Source organism: Petaurus breviceps, unplaced genomic scaffold (genome assembly GCF_028583685.1).
Source record: "Petaurus breviceps papuanus isolate PSGF00001 unplaced genomic scaffold, PetGlider_PUasm1.0 90808, whole genome shotgun sequence".
Lineage (NCBI taxonomy): Eukaryota > Metazoa > Chordata > Mammalia > Diprotodontia > Petauridae > Petaurus > Petaurus breviceps.
This window is the reverse complement of record NW_027187349.1, coordinates 12,471,166-12,497,746: the sequence shown is the minus strand read 5'-3', so window position 1 is coordinate 12,497,746 and position 26,581 is coordinate 12,471,166. Positions and strand designations below refer to the sequence as shown.

At 39.2% G+C, this 26,581-nt stretch overlaps 1 protein-coding gene across 3 annotated transcripts in view; it reads left to right on the top strand.

The window, feature by feature from the left end:
- Positions 1–11,130: 11,130 nt before the first annotated feature.
- The window catches only part of LOC138147820 (protein unc-93 homolog A-like), a 217,968-nt gene continuing 202,517 nt past the window's right edge, over positions 11,131–26,581 (top strand). For all 3 annotated transcript variants that reach the window (XM_069070422.1, XM_069070424.1, XM_069070423.1), the window contains exon 1: positions 11,131–11,268. The gene's annotated coding sequence lies outside the window, so the exon portion shown is untranslated. The remainder of the gene's footprint in view (positions 11,269–26,581) is intronic.

The following is a 26,581-nucleotide window of genomic DNA, read 5'->3' as shown; positions in this document are numbered from 1 at the left end:
GGAGAAACTCATGGCAGGCAGACCAACCAGTAGACTGTTGCAACTATCCAGGCATGGGGTGATGAGGGCCTCTGCTAGGGTGGTAGTAGTATCAGAAGAGAGAAGGGGGCATAGTAGAGAGACATTGAAAAGATGAAATGTACAGGTCTTATCAACAGATTAGATATAGACGTTTAGAGAAAGTGAGAAGTTTAGGATGACAGCCAAGTAGTTAGTCTGGGTGATTGCGAAGATGATGGAACTCTCCAAAGAAATAGGTAAGTTTGGAAGGAGAGAGGGCTTTGGGGAAAAGATAGTGAGTTCAAATTTGGATATGTTGAATTAAGATGTCTGCTGGTTATCTAGTTCAATAGGAGTTGGAGATGTGAGACTGGGTTAAGACTGGATAAGCAGATGTAAGCTTGTGTAACAAAGAAAAATGGTTAAGCAAAATTTATTTATAGAGCCTAATTCTGTTATCTAGAGGGTATGATATTTATTTTATCTGGTCTACCCCCTCATTGCTGTCCACTGGATTTAGTACTAGATATTGCCTTTGAGTTGAGTTACATTTTAGTATTATTTTCATTCACATTTGTGGGGTCCAAAATTGTCCAATCTGCAAGAAAAATGACTGAGGCAGAGCTCCAAGACAATAGCACTTCATTAAAGGGCCCAATGGCTCCCTCTAATTAAGTGAACCTCAGATTTTCCTCATGATCTGACATGCCTTCTTTCCCCAGGTCCTTACTTTTATAGGGTTTGATAGCCAAACATGCAAAAGAGGCATGGTAAAATACAGAATCTCATTGATTGATATTCCTTGATCTCAAGTCTCCAGGAGAGCCAGAAATAATGCATCAGCACGGTAGTCAGAAGATGGGCAAGGGTCATCTCTGCTGACTAAGTGGTCAAAAGATAGGCGAGGCAATCGTGATTTCCAGTGACTAAGTGGTCATAAGATGGTCACCTGTTCATTTTGGATGAGAAAGAGTGGTCTGGAGGCACACAGTTAAGTTGGGGTACTTTCCAAAGAACCAAGGCAATCCATCCATGCTGGGTTTGGACATGAAATTTGAGCTAAACAGGAAGGAGATATTTTGGTCAGCATTCTTATGGTTGAGTAAGTGAGCTTCATGACTGGTAAACAAGTAGTGAACATTCAAGTTTGAGGCCTACTATAAAGGCCTACTATAAGAACCTCTCTTATCTAATTATCCCTATATGATTTATATAAAATATAAAACTGATTAATATTGATTGGGATAGAGTAGAGGTCCAAATGAATCATTTCTCACACATTATTGAAGTCATTGTGTATTTTTCTCCTTTTTTTTGTTGCTTTTCTCTGCATCTGTTTACTTTCCCATTATGCTCTGAATTCTTCATATTTTTTTCTCTAATGGCACAATAATATTTCACAATCTGGTGTATGGGGTGTTCAGGGAGGACTAGAACCTCTGGTGTGAGGGCTTGACAAGCCCTTTTCCAGGCTGTTCATCCATGTTTGGTGTCTACCTGTCACCTGTGGCTCCAAGAAGCTGTAGCATGTGCAACAGCCACACCCCAGTAAAACCATCTTAGCAGACGGGCTAAACCAGGTTGAGTGTAACTGATAGACCTCAAACCTGTCAGTGAATTAGGTGATGTCCATCCCAAGCACATGAAGACTCTCCTTGGAAGAATGGGTAGATAGATGAGAACAATTTGTTCCAATAGCCATGAAGGTGGCTGAAGCAGGTGCTATGAAGAGCTCAGAGCTTGGTCAGACGTGAAGGATGCCAAGGTCAGCCACTGCATCCCAGCTCATCACCAGTTGTCTTGATTTTTGTCTTGACACTGAACTTCAAAGACTCTGGAACAGAGAGTGAGGCTGATGACTTTGAATAACTCTGCCTCACTTAAATCTAATTCATATGCAAGTCAAGACATCTTCTTCATGATGTAATTGGTCCCCTTCAAAAAAAGAAAGACAACAACATTTCATTATATTAATTTACCACAGTTTGCACCACCAGTTAATGGGCACTCACTTTATTTCTAATAAAGTTACCACAGAGAGGATGGCTATGATCATTTTAATATCTATGGGACCTTTCTCTGTCTTTGATTTCCCTGGAGTACATGCCCAGCAATGGAATTACTGATATGGACAATTTAATCACTTTTTCTTGAATCATGCCAAATTGTTTTCCAGAATAGCTGGACCAATTCACAGCTCCCTCAACATTATGTTAAAGCACTTTTCTGAAAGGAAGTTGAGAGACAGAGAGACAGACAGAGAGAGAGAGAGAGAGAGAGAGAGAGAGAGAGAGAGAGAGAGAGATGATGATGATGATGAAATGAGAAGTCAGATTGCAAAGGACCATGAAAGGAAAGTGAGTGAAAAGAAAAAGAAATGAATGAAAGTTAATGAAAGGAAAGAAATTTGAGTGCCTCCATAGTGGGAACTCTGACCTCAAACATTCTCCATTTGTATAATCCATGTTTGTTCCATTTGCTTATTATCTCTTCTCACTGAGAATGTGTGCATTGTAAGGTCCAAATTTAGGGGGGAAGGGGGAGAATTTACTGTTGATACTTGTATTTTTATGCTATTTCATTAAATGCCTTCATTTTAAACTGAGGACTCTGCCTTACAAGTAAAAGTCAACACATTGGTAGGGACTCATGAGCTATGGTTCAAAGAGCCTTCAGTACCCAAAAGGTATCTTGAACCTCAGACAGCTTTCCAGGGGGTACATGATGGTGTGACCTATAGGACTAATCAACTTTTTAGTTTCTTTATCATTCAAACACCCAGACATCTTTCCAGCTCAAAAGTCTAGGATTCTGTGATTTTCTTATCCAAGAGTATTAGTAGGTTGTAGAAATTCAAGGAATTATCATCAACAATTTCTGTAATTCATTTGCAGATGTTCAGCACAATTCTCATTTGAGTCAGAAAGCAATTGCAAATGTATGCATGTACAGAGATACAAGATTGCTAAGTTCCATTTAATGGAATTCCGTCTTTAATGTCTTATTATCAGGTTTCTGAAATCTGGTTACATTAATCAACGTCATCTGGCAAAGCTATTGAAAGAGCTGTGGTTTTGGTCTTGGATAAACACTTAATTTTTCATCCTCCAGTCCTTATATATATATAATGTTTGAAAAATGGTTTTTCTGCTTCCCTGTAATTAGCAGCGTGAGGTCTCCTAGAAAATGCTTTGGGAGGAAATGTTGCTACCTTGATGTTCTCCTGAATATTAAAAAAGATCATCATTATTATTATTATTTTTGCAATTGAATTCTATAATTGCCATCATTCTGACTCCAAGTATGGGGAATAACCAATTTAACCATTTAGCTTTATAAATTTCAGGACCATTGTAGCTCTTTATTTGCATAGGCTTTCCCTCCTCATACCTTTTTTTGCCATTTGGTAAAATTGAACAACTTTTGTAACCTAAGGATTATAAATGTAAAAACAAACCATTTATACTAATTAGCTGCCTCATTTAGATTTCAGTGCAATTTTGTGGGTTAGTATTATTTCAACCACTCCTCTACTAATTCAGTTTTCTGAAGCCCTCTAATCAAGTCAATGGGCTACTTGGAGTTTTTTTCAGATGGGTTGTTAGATCCCTAAAGCTTTCTAATGACCTGTACCTTTCCATGGAACTATATTCTCTTGTTTTCTTCCTACCTTTTCTCCATCTCCTTTTCTGGGTCATCTTTGTCCTCCAACTGGTCAGACGTCTGTTTCCTGGGGTTCTGTCCTCAGGCTAAATTTGCATTTCTAGCTCCCCAAATTTTCCCAAGTTTCAGTCCATCATCTTCAATTGTAATCTGGCTATTCCACCTAGTATTCCAATAAGACTTTAAACTCATCACATCCTAAACTAAATTCATCTTTGTCCTCAAGATCTGTTTCTTCTCTTGATTTTCTTATTCCTGTCAATGGCATCATCATCCTTCCAGCCAAACAGACTTGAAGCCTTGGCATTATCTTTGATTTCTTCCTTTTCCTCATCCTCCAAGTAAGGAACTCTCATTTTCTTATGTAGGCATGAATGAATGATGAATGAAAAAACATTTATTGTGCTCATCCCCAATGTTTCTCTTTTTCTTAGGTTCTATCAAAACTTAAATGAATGGAATCAACAAACTGACACCCAGATGAGGTTCTCAGTAGAAAGCTGTAACTGTTCATTATGATAGGAAGGTTTGGGATTATAAATAAAAGCATCAACCATTCCCTGGCTGGGTTGGTTGTGTACAACAAGTTGGGAAAAACCACATGTACTGCATTTTCCCCAAGGAGGGAGAAACCATAATTGTCTTCATGTGAGATAACTCATTTTCAAGAGAGTCTGATCATTGCTATTCTTCCAAAGTGGTAGCACCAAGCAATGGCAGTCAAGTCAACAAGCATTTATTAAATGCTGGCAGACACTGTTCAAAGCACTGCAGAGATAAGGAGAGGCAAAAATGGTCCCTACTCTCAAGGAACTCCCAGTCTAATGGGGGAAATACCATACAAACATAAAAACTATGTACAAACAAGATATATAAAGGATAAATTAGAGATCATCTCAGAAGGAAGGCACTAGCATTAAAGGGGGGGGGGATGTAGAAAGGCTTCTAGCAAAAGGTGGGATATTACCTGAGATTTGAAAGAAGTCAAGGGAAGTCAGGAAATGGAGAGAGGAAGGAGGAGAATTCCAGGCATGGGGAGACAACCAGTGAAAATGCATGTCAGGAGATGGAGTGTTGTGTAGGAGAAACATCAGAGGTCCATATCACTGGACTATTTATTTTGTATGGTGGAGGAGAAAAAAGGTGTAAGAATACTGGAAAGTCTAGGAAAGTGTTGGGTTCTAAGTAATTTTAAAAGCCCCAAAGTACAATTGCCAGGTGAACCCCAAGGCAATACTTATAAGCTATAGTGGACAAAACACTGCATGGGGAAATGGAAGACCTTGGTTTGAATCTTAACCACTGACTCCCTGTTGTGCAGCCTTTGTTCTAGAAGAGGACCTTTAACAAGCTACTTAACCGTCAAGTCTCAATTTCCTTTCAGGAAAAGTTAGGTGGAACTAGATGATCTCTCAGGTTCTTTCCACTGATAATATCCTGTGAAACTCCTTAAAGTAATATCTCTAAAGAGAATAAAACTTTGGAGTAGAAAAAATACACTAGAGTAAGAAAAAAAAAATTAAGCATGGTTGTGGATTCTTAAACATTTGATGATACTCAGGGCATCTTCTGAAACAGCAGAATGTCCCAGGAGGCAGATTAACTTCCTTCCCCACCCTTTCCCTGCCCATTTCCCTACCAAGGTAAAGGAACTTGTTCTTCTGATACTATCTTGTAACAACAAAAAGAGGAATGAATGGGCTTCCCAGGCTGTGATAATCTTTAAGGCTGTTGAAAACTGACAGAGTCTGGTTCAATGACATTAGGAAATCACATGGTTCTCATTATTCCTTCATAATGACAGTTAACTCAAAGAAATGGTGTGTGTGGTCTCCTCCCTTACTTATAGAACAGGTTTGTGTCCACATGGTTATGACAATCACTTCTAGGCAAAATCAGGGTCAGACTCAAGGAAGTCTTTTTTTCTTTTTTAACTTATTGCTAGGTAGTGGGGCATACTAGGTAGAAAACTGTCCTGGAAGACCAGAGTTCAAATTCTCCCTTTGACATATGCTGGTTGTTGTGACCCTGATCAAGTTACCTAATATCTTAGTTCTCTAGGCAGCTTTTAGGCTATAAATCACTCAGAAGATGCCAACCTGTATTGGTAAAGAGAGAGTCCTATACCAATGATAAGTCCAGTCTTTATCCTTATTTGTTCATCTGACTGTTTGTGGGTTTCTGAATGGAAAAATAAACTTAGGAATTAGTAGATTGTATCTCTAATAAGTAAATTAAAACCTCTCATGGGTCGTGACCCTAGGTGATGGATTTGACTTTCTGCTTATTGTAAACAGAGGCAGGGCAAAGGTAATATGATTCTTGGCCCTGGTTGTACTACCTAAAGTCACGTTCATACTTTTAACAATCCACTTGGTGAAGCTCCAAGGGTGAGAAGGTAAGGTGACTACTGTTACATTTAGGGAGAGAGTACATAAGAACATTTTGAGGATATTTCATTTTATAAACAACTGATCTGTTCTCCATGTTCAAATTACCTCTGATGGATTCAGTTATTTCTGGAACCCAGGAAGACCTGGGATCTAGTTTTGTCTCTATTAGGCATTGACTGTGTAACCCCAGGCAATTTTTAAAAACTATGCATTTGCCAGAAGGCTTTAGTTTGCTGTGATAAAGGGAATTTCCTTATCTGGAATTCCCCATGCCATTGAAAGCTGTCCTAGCTGTTCCTGCTACTGAGCATACTGAGAAGGTTTGAGGTGGTAGGGACAGAAGAAATGATAGTAGTAAAGAAAAGAGGTAGCCTGGAAGAATAGCATCATTGTGGATTTTGAAATCAGAGAAGTTGGATTCAGGTCCCATCTTCATTACATACTAGATATGTAACCTCAGGTAAATTGCTTAATTTTCTGGGCCTCAGTTTCCTCATGGGGAGAGTGGACTAGATAGATGGATAAAGCATTCATTAATCCTGCTATGTGTCAGACACTGCAATAAACTCTAGGGAGAGAAATAAAAGCAATTAAGACAATCTCTGCCCTCAAAGAGTTTACATTCTAGTGAAGGATGACCAGCATTCAGAGGATTTGGAAGAGAGCACCCAGAAGGGGCAAGAATGACAATGAAGAAATGAATAAGTCTGGAGAACGACCAGAGCTGGGAGTAAATTGAGGCACAATTGGAACCCCTCTTGAAATGGGGATGGGGGCTAGGTTTGAGCCGATTATACGGGAAGGCCCGAGGGCAGAGGTGTCTGAAGGGGGCAAAGCTGTTGATGAGAACTTGGAAAGGTTGGGAGAGTGAGTTGAGCTAGGAATCAAGGACCAGAGCACTTGATCCTATGAAAGGTGGGTGTTTCCAGGATGTGCAAGGCAGTTTGCAGGTGGGTAGGGAACACTCTACGAACTCTATCTCGCCCGCTGACTCCAAGGTTGGCAGAGGAGAAGGCAAAGGGAACATGGCCAGCTGGAAAGAATCTGAGGAGAGATCTGCTCTTGCAGAAGGTTCTTGAGTGCCTTCCAGATAGGAGTATGAGGGCATTTTCCACAGGGAGCTCCTGTTTTTTACAGCATAGAAAAAAGTAAGAGTAGGTTTGAGATAGCAGACCTTTAGATACAAGTGTTAATGATTTTCTGAAACTTAATCTGAGCCCCTGGAGTCCCTAAACACATACCTAGAAACTGAAACTGCTCTGAAGCACGATTAGCCTAAAGAGAAACCACATGCCAGAAAGAATCATAGATTAAGGGCTAGATGAAACTTTGGAGTCTATCAAGTCCAAACTCCTCATTTTACAGAGAAAGAAACTGAGTTACAGGAAGAGTAAGAGACAACAGTGTCACATAGCTAGTAACTGTCTGAGGCAGGATTTGAAACCAGATCTCCTAACTTCAAGTCCTATTCAAATCAGACTTCCTGAAACAATAAAAATTAAAAGCCTGATGACCTCTACCATAACTTTATTTTTTTATTTGGGTGAATTTGGGTCACACAGCTAGTAAGTATCTGAGGTCTGATTTGAACTCAGGTCTTCCTGAACTGAAGCTCTATCCACTATTCCACTTAGCTGTCTCCTACATGTTATATAGTATTTTTAAAAAATACATATAGGTTGGCTAGCTAACCTGGCTTTAGTTTTATATATTTGAGGTTTTGGGTTGGTTTGTGTTTTTTTTTTTTTTGGTGTTGGTATTTTTAAAAAATATATAAAAAATATAAACTCAAATCAATAGTAGAAAAATATACCCTTGAGAGGAAACACAGAATAATGAACAGAATTGGCCTTAGAGCAGTAAGACCTAGGTTTGAGCATTATCTCTGACATACACTTGCTGTGGACATCCACATTAACTTGGCACTGAACTGGGAAACTCTTGAAGATTTTAAATTGTATCGCAGGTTCTAGTCTACATTGGTAAGAGCCATAAAAAATGAGGTGAAAAATTATGAGCAATTCTCTAATCCAGCGAAATCCTAGGTTCCACCCTATCCATGTTCTTGTCCTGTCTATGATCCCTCAAGCCCTTACTCTACCATTTTCCCCCAAAGAAATAAACCATTACGGTATCGTTTGACTTACATTTTAGACTCAATTGAAAAGCAAACCCCAACAGGTTTCCTAGATCAGTTTTAAGAACCCCTGGTAGGGGGGAACTGCATTTGACCTTATATAATACCTGTTCTGTTTAGATAGTGGTTGTGGAAAGTATTTCATTTTAGGTGGATAGTTAAGGAAAAAAGTTCTGAATTTTACCCAAGCCCTACCAGTAAGGTCCCATGTTATTGCTTTTTATCAACACATAGCAGATATCTTATGCAAGGTTATTTTTTTCCAGGCACAAAGATAAAATTGTTTAGATGGTGCTTGTAGCAGGTAAAGTCACCAAAAAGTCACCAAAGGCTCAGGGAATGTTTCCCAGGTCTCTAGTTTCTTAGGAGCCTACACCAAGGCAGCCACTCCTTCCTTAGGGGAAAGCACTGGGTGATACTGCCACACATTAGCAGGGTTCTGTCCCAGCTGCGATGAAATCCTTGGGCAAGTCATTTCTCCACTCAACCACCCACCCACAGGCTCTAATCTTCTGGAAATGCAACAGAACCAGATTCCATTTCAGGTCCCCCCAGAGACTCACGTTCTGCTCCTCCCCACTTTTAAAGTCATTGTTTAATAAAAGGGAGAGGAAAGGGGAAGAAGGATGAATGAGAGGTGGTTCTTTCTCATTTAAGCCTGATTTACTGAGAAATTCCATCGACATCATACAGATACTGAACAGCAGGTTCAGCCAGTGCCTCAACGTGACAGAAGGCAGAGGAAGAAAGAAAATATTGGCTAAGACTAAGCTATGCATTCATTTATAGAGAGTCAGTCTTTCAACTCTGCTAAAGTAGGGCAGTACAGTGAAAAGGAGGCCCAGTATAAAGACCAAAGGTGTGTTTGAGTCTTTCCCTTTCAGTCATTCAGCAAGCATTTATTAGACACCAGAGTTCAGGCAGTTTAGTACATAGCACTCAGTTAGGAGATATCTATACTATGCAAAAACAAAATCAGAAACAGGCTCTGCCCTCAGAAAGCTTACATTCTATTTAGGGAGAGGGGTGGGACTATAGGAACATCAATAAGTAGAGTTATTTGGTGGAAAAGGTGCTAGAAACTAAGGAAGACAGGAAAAGCTGATATTGGAGTTGACATTGGATATAAATCTTGAAGGAATCTGAAGATTCTAAGAGTTAGAGGTGAGCAGTGTCAAAGTTGGAGGTACACACATACAGCCAATTTATGGTTATATACAGAATCACTAGTCAGACTTCGACTTCTCAATGCCTTTGATCAAACTATATTAATCAAAGCGTGCAAACAATACCCTCCTCTAAGAACAAACCCACAATCCTGAAGCTTAGAGGTTCCCTCACAACGTAACTCCCTCTAAGATTGTCATTGGACAAGTCTCCATCCATCAGCACTGCCCTCAGGTGATCACAGGATGCTTGAATCTCAAGGGTGGGAAATGGAGGAGTCGGTGCTTGGCATTCCTTGGAACAGGCTGATAGCTGGGGCTCCTGGTGGGTTCTTTTTATGTTTAGTTATGAGGTTCCCAAGTTGTTTACCACATAATTTGGTTGGTGGTTTATTACATGAACTACTGATAAAGTTGGTTATGACGTTTTTTCTATTGGTGGTCTGTCTTACCAGAGAGTCTACATGTTATCAGCTGTTTGAGAACAAACCTATTATTTACTACATCATGCCACAACAGGGCTTATGTTATTATTGAAAAACAATTTATAGAAAAATGACATGCCCCAAATAGACCAATCACAAAATGGAATCTGTTATGCTAAGTTGATGAACTTATTCCTACTATTTTAATAAGGTCCTTAAAACCTATTCTCATTGCAAGGAGATAGAGCATTCATTCCAGGCCTAAGGGATATCCTGTGTATCACCGAGATGGGAAATGGAATGTTGTATACCAGGAACAGCAAGTAGATCTGAGAATCATCTTCCTGGAGGTGATCACTGAAACTACGGAAGCTGATGAGGTCACCAATGAGCAGGGAAAGGCTTGGTCAGACATGTGACTTAGGTTATCACTTTGACCGCTGTGTGGAAAGTGGAGAGGAAAAGGGAGAGCCTTGTGGTGGGGAGACATTAAGAGCTGATTGCAGCTTGCTGTAGTGGGTGGATATTGACTTCAAGTCAGGAAGACCTAGATTCAAATCATACTTCAGACACTTAATAAACTATGTGGCCATAGGCAAATTATTTCAGTTCTCATGAATGGCTGTTTCTATAATCTGTAAATTAAGGATCTTGATTAACTTCTTAAAGAGACCTATTCACTGAATGGGCTTTACCTTATTCAAAGTGAGAACTGAAAAGACCTTAGCCTACAAGGGCCAGGGTCTCCCATTGCATCCTGGGCCATCTCCAGTTGTCCTGATGAATATCTGGCCACTAGACCCAGATGGCTCTGGAGAAGAAAGTGAGGCTGTTGATCTTGCAGAACCCTCCCTCACTCAAATCAAAGTCACCTGCAAGTCATGTCATCATTTCCCTGATGTCATGGTCCTCTTTGAGGGACAAACACACAACAGCACAAGGATCAAATAAATATAATAAATATAATGAATATAAAGTACTTTGCAAACCTCAAAGTATTATATACATGTTGTTGTTTAATTGTGTCTAACTCTTCATGACCCTGTTTGAGGTTTTCTTGGCAGAGATATTGGAGTAGCTTGCCATTTCCTTCTCTAGCTTATTTTAGAGATGAGGAAATGGAGCAAACAGGGTTAGGTGACTTACCTAGGGTCACACAGGTAATAAGCATCTGAGGCTAGATTTGAACTCAGGAAGAGTTTTCCTGACTTTAGCACTCTAAAGTGCTGCCCATTATATTTGATGTAAGTTATCACTATTTTTATAATTTAGGCAAGAGATGATGAGTGTCTGAACTAGGGCGGAGGCTATGTACATGGTAAGAATGGATTCTTTGTGAAGGGACAGACAGAAACAGATGGGGGAGGTGCGAAGGTAAAACCAGCAAGACTGGACAACTAATTGCTGTGGATGGGTAAAGGAGAGACAAGGCTGAGCCTGATTTCAAGGTTGCAGACCTGCATAACTGGACAACAGAAATTTAGGTAAGTTACAAAGAAGAGAGGATTTGGGTAGGAAACCCTGTTTTGAATGAGTTGAGTTTGAGATAAGAGGACATCTGCCACTTAGTGCTTGTTTGACCCTTGATAAGTCATTTAACCTCTGTGAACCTTACCTTTTCCAACTGTAAAAAGACTGGAGTTGGACAAGGTCATTTCTGAGTTTCCTTTTAGCTCCAGATCTATGTGTCATGTTGCCTCTGACAAGCCTGGGGCAGTTTTGTGGAGGCATGGCTCTGCTCTGTGTTGTGTATGAGGAGGGAGAGGTGACTCCTGAGTGTCTGAGAGAATGCTCAGTGTGCTGACACACACCTACCACAAAAGACAGTTCAGTTTGTTGCATTGCCACGGAAAGAAGAACCTCAGAGAGTCGGTCAAGAACAAGAGTATTCTGAATGGTGGATTGAAAACCTTAAGGATACGGTTATGGAGAAGAGCCAACCCCATCATGTCCCTTGGCTGCCAAGGTCTGCCAATCTAGAATCTACTGAGAGTGGACTTCCCCAGAGTGTGAAGAGAGTTCTTATCTTGCTTCCAGCTGAAAAGCCCATTTATTTTTGTGAATTTTAAAAATATTCTAATCTGTAGAATGTTTCTAACTTCTGTTTGCTGTTTTGTTTAGAAAAATGGATTTACTCTCTATTTACTATTGCTGTCTTTTGTACCTAAGTTTGGTGGGAAGGCTCTAAGTTGGCTAGAGTAAAATAATGCCTACTTCCCCTCCTTAAGAGCCATCAGGGAAGTGGTTTTCCTTTTGAAGTCAGACTTGTGCCACTAGAGATATTTGAGGAGTGGCAAATAGGTATAATTCTAACCCATTTCAAAGACTGAAGAGATCTCCCAGGCTCTGGTAGTCCGGGACCTTACTTGTCCTTCTCTGAGCTAGGCTATTGGCAGGATAGGCAAGGCCGATCTCCTGTACCACAGAAAGGAAGAAAGGCAGTCCTCTTGGAGATTAGTAAGACTAAATCAGATCTCAGGTCATATCTATCCATATTTAGATAGACTTACATAGATATCTTATACATAGTGTCTCAAAAGTCTTAGAGTAGTTTTAAGCTTTTAATGAATATAAAACTGCACCAAGACTCTTAGGGCACCTTGTATTCTACTCCATTCATAATTTTGTTGGGCAGGTATTTCCTATATAGATAGGACATGGCATTTATCTACTCCTTATTCTGTCTTGTAAGTTTTTTCACAGTGGAGCTAATTTATGAATCGTTTTCCTCAAATCCTTTTACTCTGTTTTGGAACTGTAATTCTTGGGCTGCCCATTGATTATATTGGTTGATAATGTCATGAGGGCAGCTAGATGGTACAGGGGATAGAATGCCAGGCCTGGAAAAAGGCTTGAGTTCAAATCCAGTCACGTATACTTACTAGCTGTGTGACCTTGGGCAAGTCACTTAACCCCATTTGCCTCAGTTTCCTCCTCTATAAAATGAACTGGAGAAGGAAATAGCAAACCATTCCAGGGTCTTGGCCAAATGGGGTCAGACACAACTGAAACTACTCAATAACAGCAAAGCTCCGTAAGGGCAAGGATTATTTAATTTTCATTTTTGCCCATACTCTTCATTTCTAGATAAGAAAGTAAGGCCCAGAGAGACTAACTCAGTCAACTGAGGTCACCTAGATATAAGGGAACAGATCTGAGGTTCAAACTGAGTCCTAGGTCTCCAACCCCAACACTGTACCAGTTCTGCATTGTTGTTGACCCAAGTCTGGCTAAGATTCCACATTAGCTTTTCTATCAAAATTCTTGCCCCATCAAACAACTCTGAGCAATGCTGTGAAGACTTGGGAGAGCCTCTTAAGTACTTTGAGTGTGTGAAAAAAAATTATACTCTAAAAATATGGGGTTTTATTTCAGTGACAAAATGGCTTAGCATAGAAGAAGGCTTTGAAGGCCCACTAGGTGATAGAATGTAGACATTATTTAACAAAGGATAGAACCATTTATTATCCTTTGTCACTCCTTTAAGCTTTTCAGGCAAAGACCTTGGATTTATAAAGTGTGGGCCTGTAGTAGAAAACTCAATGATCCTTACCATAAATACACTTGTAGGTTCTGCATCCAAGAGAAAACTTATGAATAATTCCATGTAATCATACTCCTATTGACAAGTCAACCTTTGAGGCAAAAGCCTTAAAGGAAGGACAGCTTCCCTTCTCAAAAGAAAAATGTTTCCCCCTAAAAATCCACCAGACTAAAAAATAATAGCACCTTGCATTTTTATAATACTTTATAGCCAGAAATATTGTTTTAAACAGTCTTATCATATTTGATTTTATCTACCCTATTATGTAGACTGTGTAAGAATTATTAGCCCCATTATATAGAAGAGAAAACTATTGCTCAGCAAAGTTCAATGGTCTTCCAAAAGTTACAGAACTAGTAAATGGTAAAACCAAGAATGGAACCTAAATTTGCAAACAGTTGTTGAAGACTTTTAGGTACAAAGCCCTGTGTTTGACATTTGACATTCTTTTTTTGGGGGGAGGGGAGCAATCGAGATTAAGTGACTTGCCCAGGATCACACAGCTAATAAGTGTCTGAGGACAGATTTGATCTTAGGACTTCCTGATTATAGGCCAGGCAATCTATCTACTTCATCACCTAGCTACCCATAGACACTTGAAATCCAAAGACAAAAATTAAACAGTTCTTTCTCTTAAAGAATTTATATTCTACTCAGGGGAAAATGAGTTACATTTCAGTAGTCCTTTCAGATTCACAAAGTGTTTTTCTCACAAGGACTCCATGAAATAGGTAGTACTGTACATGTACCTCCATTTGAGAGATGAAGGAACCGAAAATCAGGACAAAGTCCCATAGCTATTAAATATCAGAGCTAAGAATAGAACCCAAATTTCTCATGGGTCCCAACTCCGGAGTGTTCATTGGATTTTGTCATTCTGCTTTTTAAATGAAGCAGGGGCAGCCAGGTAGCACAGTGGATAGAGCACTGGCCTGGAGTCAGGAGGGCCTGAGTTCAAATCCATCCTCAGGCACTCACTAACTGTGTAACCCTGGGCAAGTCACTTAACCCTGATTGCCTCCTCTGCCCCCCCCCCCCCAAAAAAAAAAAGAAATGAAGAGAAAAAATGAAATTCAATATTTACCACCCACATGATAAGAAAATAACGCAAGTCATTTTTCAAGTAGATACTAGATGTCAGTAAGGGAAATATATGGTGGTGGACATCTGTTCTCTATTATTTAGCTAGTTAGGTTATATATCTTTTCCTGTTCTCTTAGAATTCTTCTAGATATACTATTAGAAAGTGCATTAAGTCTGTAGTCGTGGAAGAAGCTGTTGGAAAAATGGCTTAAAGCATCATACTTGATGCTAAATGGTAATTAGAAGAGTGAAAATATTCATGTTTCTCTTTCCTTCGAATTAATTGCTGACAATCTTCAACAATATAGTCATCAAACATTTATTAAGAGCTTACTGTGTAAAAATGGTGGGAGGTGATAGAGAAGATACAAAATTAGGTAAGATACCAACTCTTGTCTTCATGGAACTTATAGGGAGATATAACATACGCACAAACAAGTACCATACAAGATAATCACAGATAAGTGAATTAAGCAAGTAAATTGGCTTTAATGTTTCATATTTATGTATAATTCTAAAGTTTGCTAAAAATTCTTACCACAATGGCCTCAGGAGGTTGGCAATAACAAGTATTACCATTCCTGTTTTCCAAATGAGAAAAATATGTCTCTGAGAAATTAAATGGCTTGATATTGATCACATAGCTGGTAAGTGCAGAGGGGACATTTGAATCTAGATGCCAGGTGCAGTGCTCTATCTGCTAAAGTAGGCTGCCTCTCAAAAAAGAATCTTGCTTTTCTTACATTATTCAAGAAAAGAATTCGTAGGAAATTGAGGTGGGAAAGAATGGCAGAATCTTAGAATTGGGAAAGGACTTTGAAAGTTGCCTAGTCTAACACAAATCTGACCAGAAATCCCTACTAAAACATTCCCTAAATGTGGCAGTTGAGACTTCATTCCAATTAACCAAACCTTCCCCATTCTTTAAGACCCAGCACAAATATTACCTTTTCCATGAAGCCTTTCCTGACTTGCAATGATCTCTCTCCTTTTTGGTCTCTCATGGTAATTAATGTAGGGAACATGAATTTAAGCAGTTAACAATGGTCTACTGTGTCCTGTTCTATAATAATTTTGAGTGTTTAAATCCTGCATTCCTAAAAGGTTCTGAACTTCTCTATGGCAGGTTTCATCTACAACAAGTTGATAAGCATTTATTAAGCACCTATTATGCACCTCACGCTGTGCTAAGCACTGGAGAGACAAAGAAAGACAAAAAACAACCCTTGCTTTCAAGGAACTCACAAGTTAATGAGAAACAACATACAAACAACTAGTGTGTGTGTGTGTCTTTATATATTTTATACATGTTTGTTTATATTATATATATTCTCTCTCTCTCCCTCCTCCCTTTCTTTCCCTCCCTCTCTCTCTCCTTCTCTCTCTCCCTATCCCTCTCTCTCTCTCTCTCTCTCTCTCTCTCTCTCTCTCTCTCTCTCTCTCTCTCTCTCTCTCTCTCTCTCTCCCTCTCTCTCTCTCTCTCTCTCTCTCTCTCTCTCTCTCTCTCTCTCTCTCTCTCTCTCTCTCTCTCTCTCTCTCTCTCTCTCTCTCTCTCTGTCTCTGTCTCTGTCTCTCTGTCTCTCTCTCTCTCTCTCTCTCTCTCTCTCTCTCTCTCTCTCTCTCTCTCGAGACAACACCAAAGAATGAAAACACACACATATTTCTTCATATCCATAGATTGTATATGGATATATTAGAAATAATCTCAGAGGTAAGACATTAAGATTGAGGACTTGGAAAAGTTACTAGCAAAAGATGGGATTTTTAGTTGATAATTGATGGAAATCAAGAAAACCAGGAAAAAAGAAAAAGAAATTGGGAGGGAGAGCATTCCAGGCATGAGAGGCAGCCAGTCAAAATGCACAGAGTCAGGAGTGTGTCACGTGGAAAGAAAGACAAAGAGGCTAGTGTCAATGGATTGTGAGTGAAGGGGTGTAGGATGTAAGAAGACTGGGAAGGTTAGGAAGGAGCCAGGTTACAAAGGGCTTGAAAAGCCAAACAGAGGATTTGGTGTTTGATCCTAGAGGTAACTTCGAGCCCTTGGAGGTTTTTGTTTGTTTGTTTGTTTTAAATCTGGCGAACAATGGGCATAGCTTTTATTTTTCCCTTGGAAGTTTGAGCAACTACAAAATAACTATGTTTGTAAAAAGTTTAGGATTATACAAAGTTTATAAATGATCTTGCAAATATGCATAGAAAATAAACATCAAGTATCTTGCAAAAGTCTGAACCACATTAGTACTAAAATCACATAATTTCCATGCAAGTTGTAGGTGTGGGTTGACTTTAGGATTGTGGGAAAGAAGAGGATTGATTTTGGTTTCTTAAGCCATCATTCCTATTTCTAACATGTAGATGGAGTTTTTTGAGTAGGGAGGGAGTGATATGGTCAGACCCATGAATAGACTTTACACTTGTGATGGACACATAGTAGGTACTTACCCGATGACTATGTATTGATTTGAATTCCATTGCATTGCAAAGCATAAGCAATAAGAACTAAAAAGAAAATAGGTTAGAGAAGGGGTAGGAAGAGAAAGAATAATGGATGATCTGGAGAACAGTAAGTCCCCTTCCTCCTTAAAATTCAGATCAGAAGCACTACTAAGGAATTTTTTTTTTATGTAGGCCAAAACCAGTTGGATTGGAGGAGGCAAAGCATTATGCAGGAAACAGTCTAAGTACTAATTCAGGTCTTCCAACAAAGAGATAGGACAGTCTACTAGCCACCCTTGAGGAGGATTTTTGGAGAGGAAGTGAGGGGAGATCTAAGGAGACCATGGTTTTGGAACCCTGGGTTGGTCCCACTACTATCTAGGGGATGAAGTACATCATCCTAGGGAGAAAGTATCCATGCTCCCATCCCTTCCCTCTCCCTCATGCCCCTGCCTCTGTTCTTTGCTAGTTCTGACTCTAAGTGGGATAGTGCCTTGGAAGTCACAAACAACTCTAATACTAATGGCCATCCCAAGACCACTCCTTGCCTATATAATCCCCATCCCTGGTAAGACAGCATATATATTTCAAGCAAGTCAAGGATTGCAATCTTGGCAAGATTTGCCCATTTCTGGCCTATTTTACATTTGGTTGGTAATAACTTTTCTTCTTCTTATTCTGATATTCTAGTGTTAAGTTCCATAGGACAACATGCCAGACTTTCCATATTTTGCATGTAGAAAGGAATAAAAAACATCTCTGAGATGACCAAATCAGATCTTCAGTAACATCTCAGAATTTCCAACATAGAATAGGGGAGCTTTGTCTCAAAGTAAACCTTAGTATTCAATGAGAAGTGTTATCATTTAATGGAGAAAAAAATAAAATGAAAAATCATGTTTATGCTCAAATTCCCTTAGCTCTCCTAATCTTTGTGTTTCTCCCTATTTTGATTTTTAAAGAAATCTCTCATTTGAGAATGAATATGAGTTAAGATGATTTTTGATTACGACCCAATCACAACAATGTCCTAGTGTGTGCAACACTGCCCTCTACTGAATAATTTACCTATACAGAAGTTTATGATAATTATAAAAATAGTAGCTGATATTTCTTTAGTGCTTCCAGGTTTATAAATATCTTTCTTCACAGCTACCTCATGAGGTAAGCAATGAAAATATTATTTCCATTTGACAGGTGAGGAAACTGAGACTAGAGAGATAAAATGACCTGCCCAAGGTCATATGGATAGTAGATGTTGTCTTTTCACTCTAAGATCAATGATCTTTTTCTCTGGCATTTGTTCATCACATATTATGAGATATGAGATGTAAAAAAAAAGGATTCCTGCCTTCAAGGAGCAATCAATCTAGTTTGAGAGATGGGATTAACAAAAGTGAAGCAATCAGAAAACACAAGACAAAAATCGCAATCTAATTAGTGTGGTTCAGAATTATAATTCAATTCATATAACAGGCATTTATTTAATACCTGTTCTATGTTAGGCACTGTACTAGGTACTATGAATACAAAGGCACAAACAGAACAGTGAGGGTAAACAACATGTCCAAATATCTAAGTAAATACAAAATATATTTGTTGTTGTTGAGTTATTTTTCAGTAGTGTCCAACTCTTCATGATTCCATTTGGGATTTTCTTGGCAAAGATACAGGAGTGGTTTGCCATTTCCTTCCCTAGCTTATTCTATAGATGAGGAAACTGAGGCAAACAGAGTTAAGTGACTTGCCCAGGGTCACACAGCTAGTAAGTGTCTGAAGTCAGGAAGATGAGTCTTTCTGACTTCAGGCCCAAGCAGTCTATTTACTGTGCCACATAACTGCCCACAAAATATATAGAAAGTAAATATCAAGTAATTTTAGGGACAAGGGGCACTCAAAAGTGGAGGAATTGAGAAAGGCCACTTAAAGGATATGGCACTTCAGCTAGGGTTCCAAAAAGTATAGGTGAGAAGGGAAAACAATCAGGCATTGAAGATCATCTGTTCCAAAGCAAGATGGGAAATAGAGTGTGATGTACAGGGAAGAATAAATAAGCTAAGTGTTGCTGGAATGAAGACTGCTTGATTAGTGCTGAGCTTAAAAGGAAAGGCTGGATCCAGATTGTGAAGGGCTTTAAATGGTAAACAGAAAAGTCTTTGTATTATTCTAGAGTCAGTAGGTTGCTTCTTGAACCGGGATCTTATGTGACCAGTTTTGTGCTAATTTGGCAACTAGGCAGTAGAGGTATAGGAGGGGGAGACCATTGGGCACAGAGATAGTTAGGGGAGACTTCATTAAGAAGAAATTAACTGAATTAAAATTAACCATAGAATTTTATGGTTCCTTACTGATCATATGGGCAGCTAGGTGGCACAGTGGACAGTGCTGGGCTTGGAGTCAGGAAGACCTGAGTTCAAATCTAGCCTCAGATATTTACTAGCTATGTGATCCTGGGCGAGTCACAACCCTGTTTGCCTCAGTTTACTCATCTGTAAAATGAGCTAGAGAAGGAAATGGCAGCCAAGAAAACCCCAAATAGGGTCACAAAAAGTCAGGCAGAACTGAAAAATGTCTGAAAAACAGCAACTGATCATATAATTTAACCTCCTTTTAAGGAGGTTTAAAGTCACAAAACTGAGACTTAGAGAGCTTAACATCATACTAGTAAGCAACAGAATTGGGAATCCAACCTAGTCCTCTGACTACAAAACTAAAACCCTTCCTACTGTGTACCCTATTTATGATGGTAAAAGAATTGTAAGGGAGGATTTATAGTGTAGCAGAAGGAGTGGTTGGCTTGAATTAGGAGAGCCCTGGTATCTAATCTCACCTTTGACATTTCCTAACTGCACGAACACAGACAAATTACTTAACTTCCTATAAAACGGAGGCAATACTACCTGAGACCTCACAAGGTTGTTTGTCATATTAAATGAGATAAAGCACGCACGATGCTATGCTTTTTTGCAAACCTTGGAGTGCTATGCAAGTATTAATCATTTTAAAGTTTTCACTAAGCTCTACCTGCCTTGTATTGCTTTGGTGAACACAGTCAAGAGATAAGATGAAGATTCTTAAAAAAAAAGATTCTTCTCCAGTGTACTCTACAGTAATAAGGAAAGGACAGATTTCTTGTCAAAGTGGAGAAATTTCCAATGTTTTGGAAATGAGATCAGATGGAGCACCCTAATCTTTGCACCTATTCACCCATCATCTTTCTGTCAAGGTGTTGGTAGCATGCTTCATAACCAGCCCTTATAACTATAGTTCGTTATTACATTGATCATGGTTCACAAGCGTTTCAAAGTTGTTTGTCCTTATAATGTTGTTGTCATTGTATAAATTGTTCTTCCATATTAGAAATATATTCTTCAAGAGAGTTGGAAGGCACCAAACATGGAGAGAAATGAATAATATCATGAAAAATGAAATTAACTAGATCTTGATAGAAAAATGACTAAATACGTTATGTGAAAGTCATATTGGAATCACCTATCTATACATAGTGAGAACATTGACTAGTAAAGATAAAAATCAATATCAAATTAGAAAAAAGGGAAATGAAAAGGCAACATAATGCAATTAAAACAATTTCCACCTTACCAATTCAAATGAATCTCCAAAATAGAAAAGAGAGAGAGACAGAGAGAGACAGAGACAGAGAGAGACAGAGAGAGAGACAGAGAGAGAGAGACAGAGAGACAGAGAGAGAGAGAGACAGAGAGGGAGAGACAGAGAGAGAGAGAGAGAGAGAGAGAGAGAGAGAGAGAGAGAGAGAGAAAGGGGGGGGGGGTAAGTGGACAAAGGCAAAGATTTAGTCACGATAATCACCATTTCCTCCAAAAGGTTAACTGATTCAAATGGTCACTACTAGAAGGTCAAAAGAGTCCAGGAACCATTATAGTCCACAAATACTTGCCAAATGAACTGACATGGCAGCTAAGGGTGGAGTCTAGTTCATAAAACTGCCTCATTTTTAAAGAATGAGGGAGGATGGTAGAAGATAATAAGTAATATTTTTTCATAAAATAGTGAAAATCAGCAGAAGTGGAAAAAGGTCCTCAGCAGGAGACCCGAGTAAGCTGTAGCACACTGAGAACATTTGTAGATGAAACTTTCAGGAGGAAAATGAACAGAAAACAGCACGCATTTGTCAGTGTGTTTTTCTTTGTCATCTATGAGAACGTGCTGTGCTTGAGTTTCCACCAATCATATTTCTACCTATGAGCCATTCCTTTAGTATGGGATGGTGCAGCTAGGTGGTACAATGGATAGGATGCTGGGCCTAGATTCAGGAAGACCTGAGTTCAAATCTGACTTCAGTCACACTAGCTGTGTGATCCTGGGCAAGCCCCTTGACTCTATTTGCTACAGTTTCCTCATCTCTAAAATGATCTGGAGAAGGAAGTGTCAAATCACTTCAGTATCTCTGCCAAGAAAACCCCAAATGGGGTCATAAAGAATCAGACATGACTGAACAAAGTATCGGAATATAGGGTGCCCAACTTGGAATCATAGGATTTGAGCTCAAATTCTGTCCTGACAATGCCTATTTGCAGCTCACTTAACTTCCTGGGCTTCAACTTTCTTATCATTTTAGAGATTGAAAAACTAAGGTTAAGGAGAGGCAATGTGGCCCATAGTCAGACAGTTAGTTAACCCCAGAGGCATTATTATATAGGAACAAAACATTTTTAAAAAGTAATATGGGGCTGTTAAGTGGCACGATGGATGTTGCACGGGCCCTGGAGTCGGTAGGACATGAGTTTAAATGCAGCCACAGACACTTAACACTTACTAGCTGTGTGACTCTGGGCAAGTCATTTAACTGTGACTGCCTTGCAAAAAAAAAAAAGTAATTGTAGAGGCCTACATGTTGTAGAAATGCATTTTTATTATATTATTGGTCATAACTATGATTTTGATGCCATTTATCTAATTAAAAACAAAAACACCAATTTTAATGTTGTTCTGATTGGAAAATCGAGTCCAATATATGCTTGTTTGTTTTAGGTCATGGCGTCCATGAATGCAGTATGATAAGGGCTGCCTATAAATGAAAATTTGGCCAGAGTAAAAGGCACCTTTATTTTCAAATCACACCTATTACCTATGACCTCTGGAAAAGATATGAAATAGCCTATCAATAGCTTCGCCTTATTCTGGCAGTTTTGAGATAAAAAATCAGCAACACACACACGCAATATGAAATCCATAGCAAGCAGCAATGGTCAGATGCCTCAAGCATCTAATTGGCTATGAAGTGAGAGGGAGCTATTTGCATAATCCTCTGGAGCCCATATGCTCTCGACGACATGGGGGCAGCGGACCATTGCAAAAGGTCCATCCAATCTGAAGGGCCCTGCTGGTGGAGAGTCAACTGTACTCACAACAGGCTTCCCTGCTCAGAGGGGGCCTTTTGTCCTGAGTGGGACTGTTGGATTAGTAGGATCATTCAATGGCCCTCAAGAGATGTCTGCAGGAGATGTTTTTCTCCATTCAGAGCATGGAGGAAATAAGCTTTGATCCGTTATTTGCAAATCTATCAAGAGTGGCCAGAAAAATTTACCATGTGTGGCTGCCTGAAAGAGTATCCTCTCATAAATTTCTCTTCACTGCAGTCTGTTCAAGAAATAACTTAAGTAGCTGATGTTTTGTCTGTTATTGTTTTTTTAAAGAATATTTTACCTTGACAAAGAAAGTAATTGCAGTCATACAGGAGGGTTCTAATTAGAGTTTTCCTTTCCAGGAATCTGACTCAGGTGTGCATTCATTAAGTATTCACCACACACTAGGCAAAGGGCAGAACATAAAATTAGCTTATCCCTGTCCAGGAAAATCACAAGGTTAAACTGTTCAATAAAAGTCTCAAAGGCTTCTTAATGTCAGACTGGAGCCTAAGGTACCTCAGTCTACACTTGGCATCCAGATTTTCTGAAATTAACATTAAAGTGAGGAGCAAAATCGTTTTTTCCCCCAGGGACTGCAGTCACCATTTCCCATGCTTTGTTGGAAAAGGATAGTCAGAGCCTATGAGTTATTTTTTCCACTTTATTGTGCACCTTTTATTCCTTCCTTGAAAAGAAAATGCATAAGAGCCTTTTTTTCCCTTAGCTTACCTCTGCCTCCAGATAACATATTTGTAGAGGGAGATAGGAGCATAAATATCGAAGAAAAAACCCACAGGCTCACAAATTACTCTAGTAAAGAATTCTTTCTCTCACTACAGGTAGCTAACTCTTCAATATATTCCCAGGAAACAGGCTCGCAGGGCCCCATGATTATCTCAGAGGATGGCATTTTTCTTTTCCCTCCTATCATTCACTGCTAACGAGACAGACTGTATTTAGGGTCTTTTACCCACCAGTGATAAGTTAAGCATGTCGATCTGACTTACTAATAGGAAGTATATTAGCTCAGCTCTTTCATGAGAACCTGGAAAGTAAGATTTTCTTTCTTTTTTTTTTTTTTTTGGACTGAATCTATGTTTTCACTAGTGTAAGGACCTCCTGGATTAAGAAATTCCAGAAATGCCTTCTCTCCGATTTATACTCTCAGGGAGTTGTCTGAGGGCACTGGGGAAGGGGAAAGAGAACAAAGGAAGGAAAGGGAATAAACATTATAAAGTTCTTGTGGGGCAGCTAGGTGATTTAGGGGACAGAACCATGGGCATGTAGTCAGGAAGACTCATCTTCCTGAATTCAAATCTGTCCTCAGACTCTTACCAGCTGTGTGACCCTAGGCAAATCACTTCACCCTGTTTGCCTCAGTTTCCTCATCTGTCAAATGAGCTGGAGAAGGAAATGACCAACCACTCCAGCATCTTTTAGATACTAGAGGGGTATTGGAATGGGAAAGACATAGAAGGAGAGAGAGTATATAGCTGACACTGTTAGAATAATGCTGAGAAGTAAAATTAAATCTTTTCTCTTATCCTTTTTTTTTTTTTTTGAAAGCAATCAGGGTTAAGTAACTTGCTCCAGGTTACACGGCCAGTTATTATTTCTGGGTATGGTGCTGAGTATCTGAGCCCGGATTTGATCCAGGTCATCCTGACACTGGAGCCGGTGCTCTTACTCGCTGAGCCACCTGGTCGCCCCCTTTTTCTCTTATCCTTTAAGGATTTAAGAAAACCATACTCCATCACAATTCATGGCCCAAGCCCTGAGTCACTGGTCTTGTAGAATGCAAGCTCCTATGGAACAGATCTTTGTCTTTCTGTTTCCAGAACCTAGAATAGATCCTGTACATTGTAAATACTTAATAAATATTTATTAAATTAGTCCCAACATTAGGCTAACTCCTGAATGTTAAACACTTTTAGTCATAACTGACCTGTGTCACTCTCAGAATTTGAGAGCTGAGTAGGGAATTTCATTGCATGGCTACTCAATATTGTCAACATTTGGACCACTAGATCCTTGTCTAGGGTACTGATCAGTTTGCAGGAACCAAGACGTGTTTTTTCTTTGTTTTTCTCCCTAGCAAAAGTAGAATTAGAAAGCATAGAACAATTAGAAATAGAAATAGCTTAGAAATAGCTGAAAATCAATCAGTCAATAAGTATTTACCAAATCCTATGTGAAGGCTTTCTGATAATTGGTGCCCATAACCCTAAGGAAATGAGAAGGAAATACATTCCAGTCATGGGGGACAGCTAGTACACAGCCACAGAGGCTGGAGATGGGTTGCTATCTATGAAAAATAGCAAGAAAATCATTTTGGCTGGTCCATGGTATGCTTGCAGGGGAGTGATGTGCAGATAGGCGCCAGGTTAAGAAGTAGCTTATCTCAGCAATACTATAAAATGATCAACTGTGAATGACTTAGCTGTTTTCAGCAATACAATGACCTAAGACAATTCCAAAGGACTTAAGAAAAATGCTATACACCTCCAGAGAAAGAACTTATGGAGACTGGATGCAGATCGAAGCATACTATTTTTCACTTTATTTTTTTCTTGTCTTTTTTTTTTGTCTGTGCTTTTTTTGGCCTGTGTTTCATAACATGTCTAATATGGAAATGTGTTTTGCATGCTTGTACATGTATAACTTATATCAAATTGCTTACAGTCTCGGGGAAGAATGAGAGAAAGGAAGGAGGGAAAGAATTTGGATCACAGAATTTTAAAGAATAAATGTTAAAAATTGTTTTTACATGTAATTGGGAAAAATTAAATATTATTTTTTAAAATGTAGATTATGTGGCTTCAGTGACTCATTTCTTTTTTATATTCTCTGCTCACTTATAGCATTCCCTATCCCCTACCCCAGGAACTCCCATACTCTCCCTTGCTTTTTCTCCATTTCAAAAAAAATGTTCATTTTGAAATGCTCCAACTCTGCCAGAGAAGGCCATGGTTAGAAATCTCTCTGTAGTAAAGTGTTAGTGTCCAGCTGCTTAACCTGTCCCTCTTGAGTTGTTTCTCTTAAGCTATATTCCCTCCTTTATTTGGTACTGATTCTTTAAAAAACGATTCTTTTAACTGTTTTGCAGTCTTTCTGCCCTAAGGGCACTAGAGGTTTTTTTTGGTATTTTCAAGGAGAAAGCAGAAATATTCACTCATAAACCACTGCGGCTGTTTTTTTTTTTTTTTTGTCTTTCCTTCACAGATTATGTTCTCATGGCATGTAGGGATCATCTTGAAAAAAGTTGTAACAAGTACTGCAGTGTGGCTGGCTTGAGATAAACCAATGTCTGAAAGTTTCCTTAGGTCATGTGCTGTTGATAGGAAAAGGACTCCTAATGACTGGCCAGTAGCTTACCAGTTTTTTAGCCACAGGTCTGGTGACCTCTCCATGCAGATCAGGGGTATTGTGTGATAGATTTGAAAAGAGCTTGAAACAGTACCCAATTTCTCCCTTTCAAGTTTTCTGGAAACAACTAAACTAGTCTTTAGATAAACCAGCTGGGTTCCCCCACACTTCTTTTTTTGGTCTTTTAAAATTGTTCTCCAGGGCCATAGTGCCCAAAGCAGGAAATGATCTCTACTAAAGACATGTATTCCTTGTTCACACACTACCTATAGGAAAAGAAGCAAGAAGACAGATGTGCACCAGGGCAAAGAGAGAGAGAGAGCCTGATCACACAAAGGAGGACCAGAGCATTAGGGACAAGTTTTCTTATGTCAATAAAAGGCAGTGCCCGTTTTGGCTAAAGCCTGCCAGAAGTATTTAACAGACTTTACTTCAAACATTTACTCCCTAGATGCAGCTACATAAGGGAAAGAGACTTTCACCGCAACCCAGAAATCAAGCACAGCCCCCAAAGGTCTTTGAAGTAATTCTCTTAGGGCATAATAATTACAGGAGCTAAGGACCATTGCTTCCTACAGTCCCCAAACTCTGATGGCACCTCCTCTGCCTCCCACATGCAAACATTCTCTTCTTTCCTGGTACAGGAAATGGGCACCAATCAAATTCTGCCCATGGTAAATCAGGGATGGTTTTTCTTAATAAAAAATAAACTTTCAAAGCTCTGCATTATGGAGTGGGCTATGGCAAAACATGATTTACTTTGTAGGGTGTTTGTGAGGAGGGCCCTTTCTAAACCTTAAAGTACTATCCAAATGTGGGCTATGGTTACTGTTATGATTATTAGATACCTCTTCTCACCCCACCCCCACTTTAATCTCCCAAGATTCTGAGAGTATCCTTCCCAGTGAGTGTGTGTATTCATATGTTATATCTATCTATCTATCTATCTATCTATCTATCTATCTATCTATCTATCTA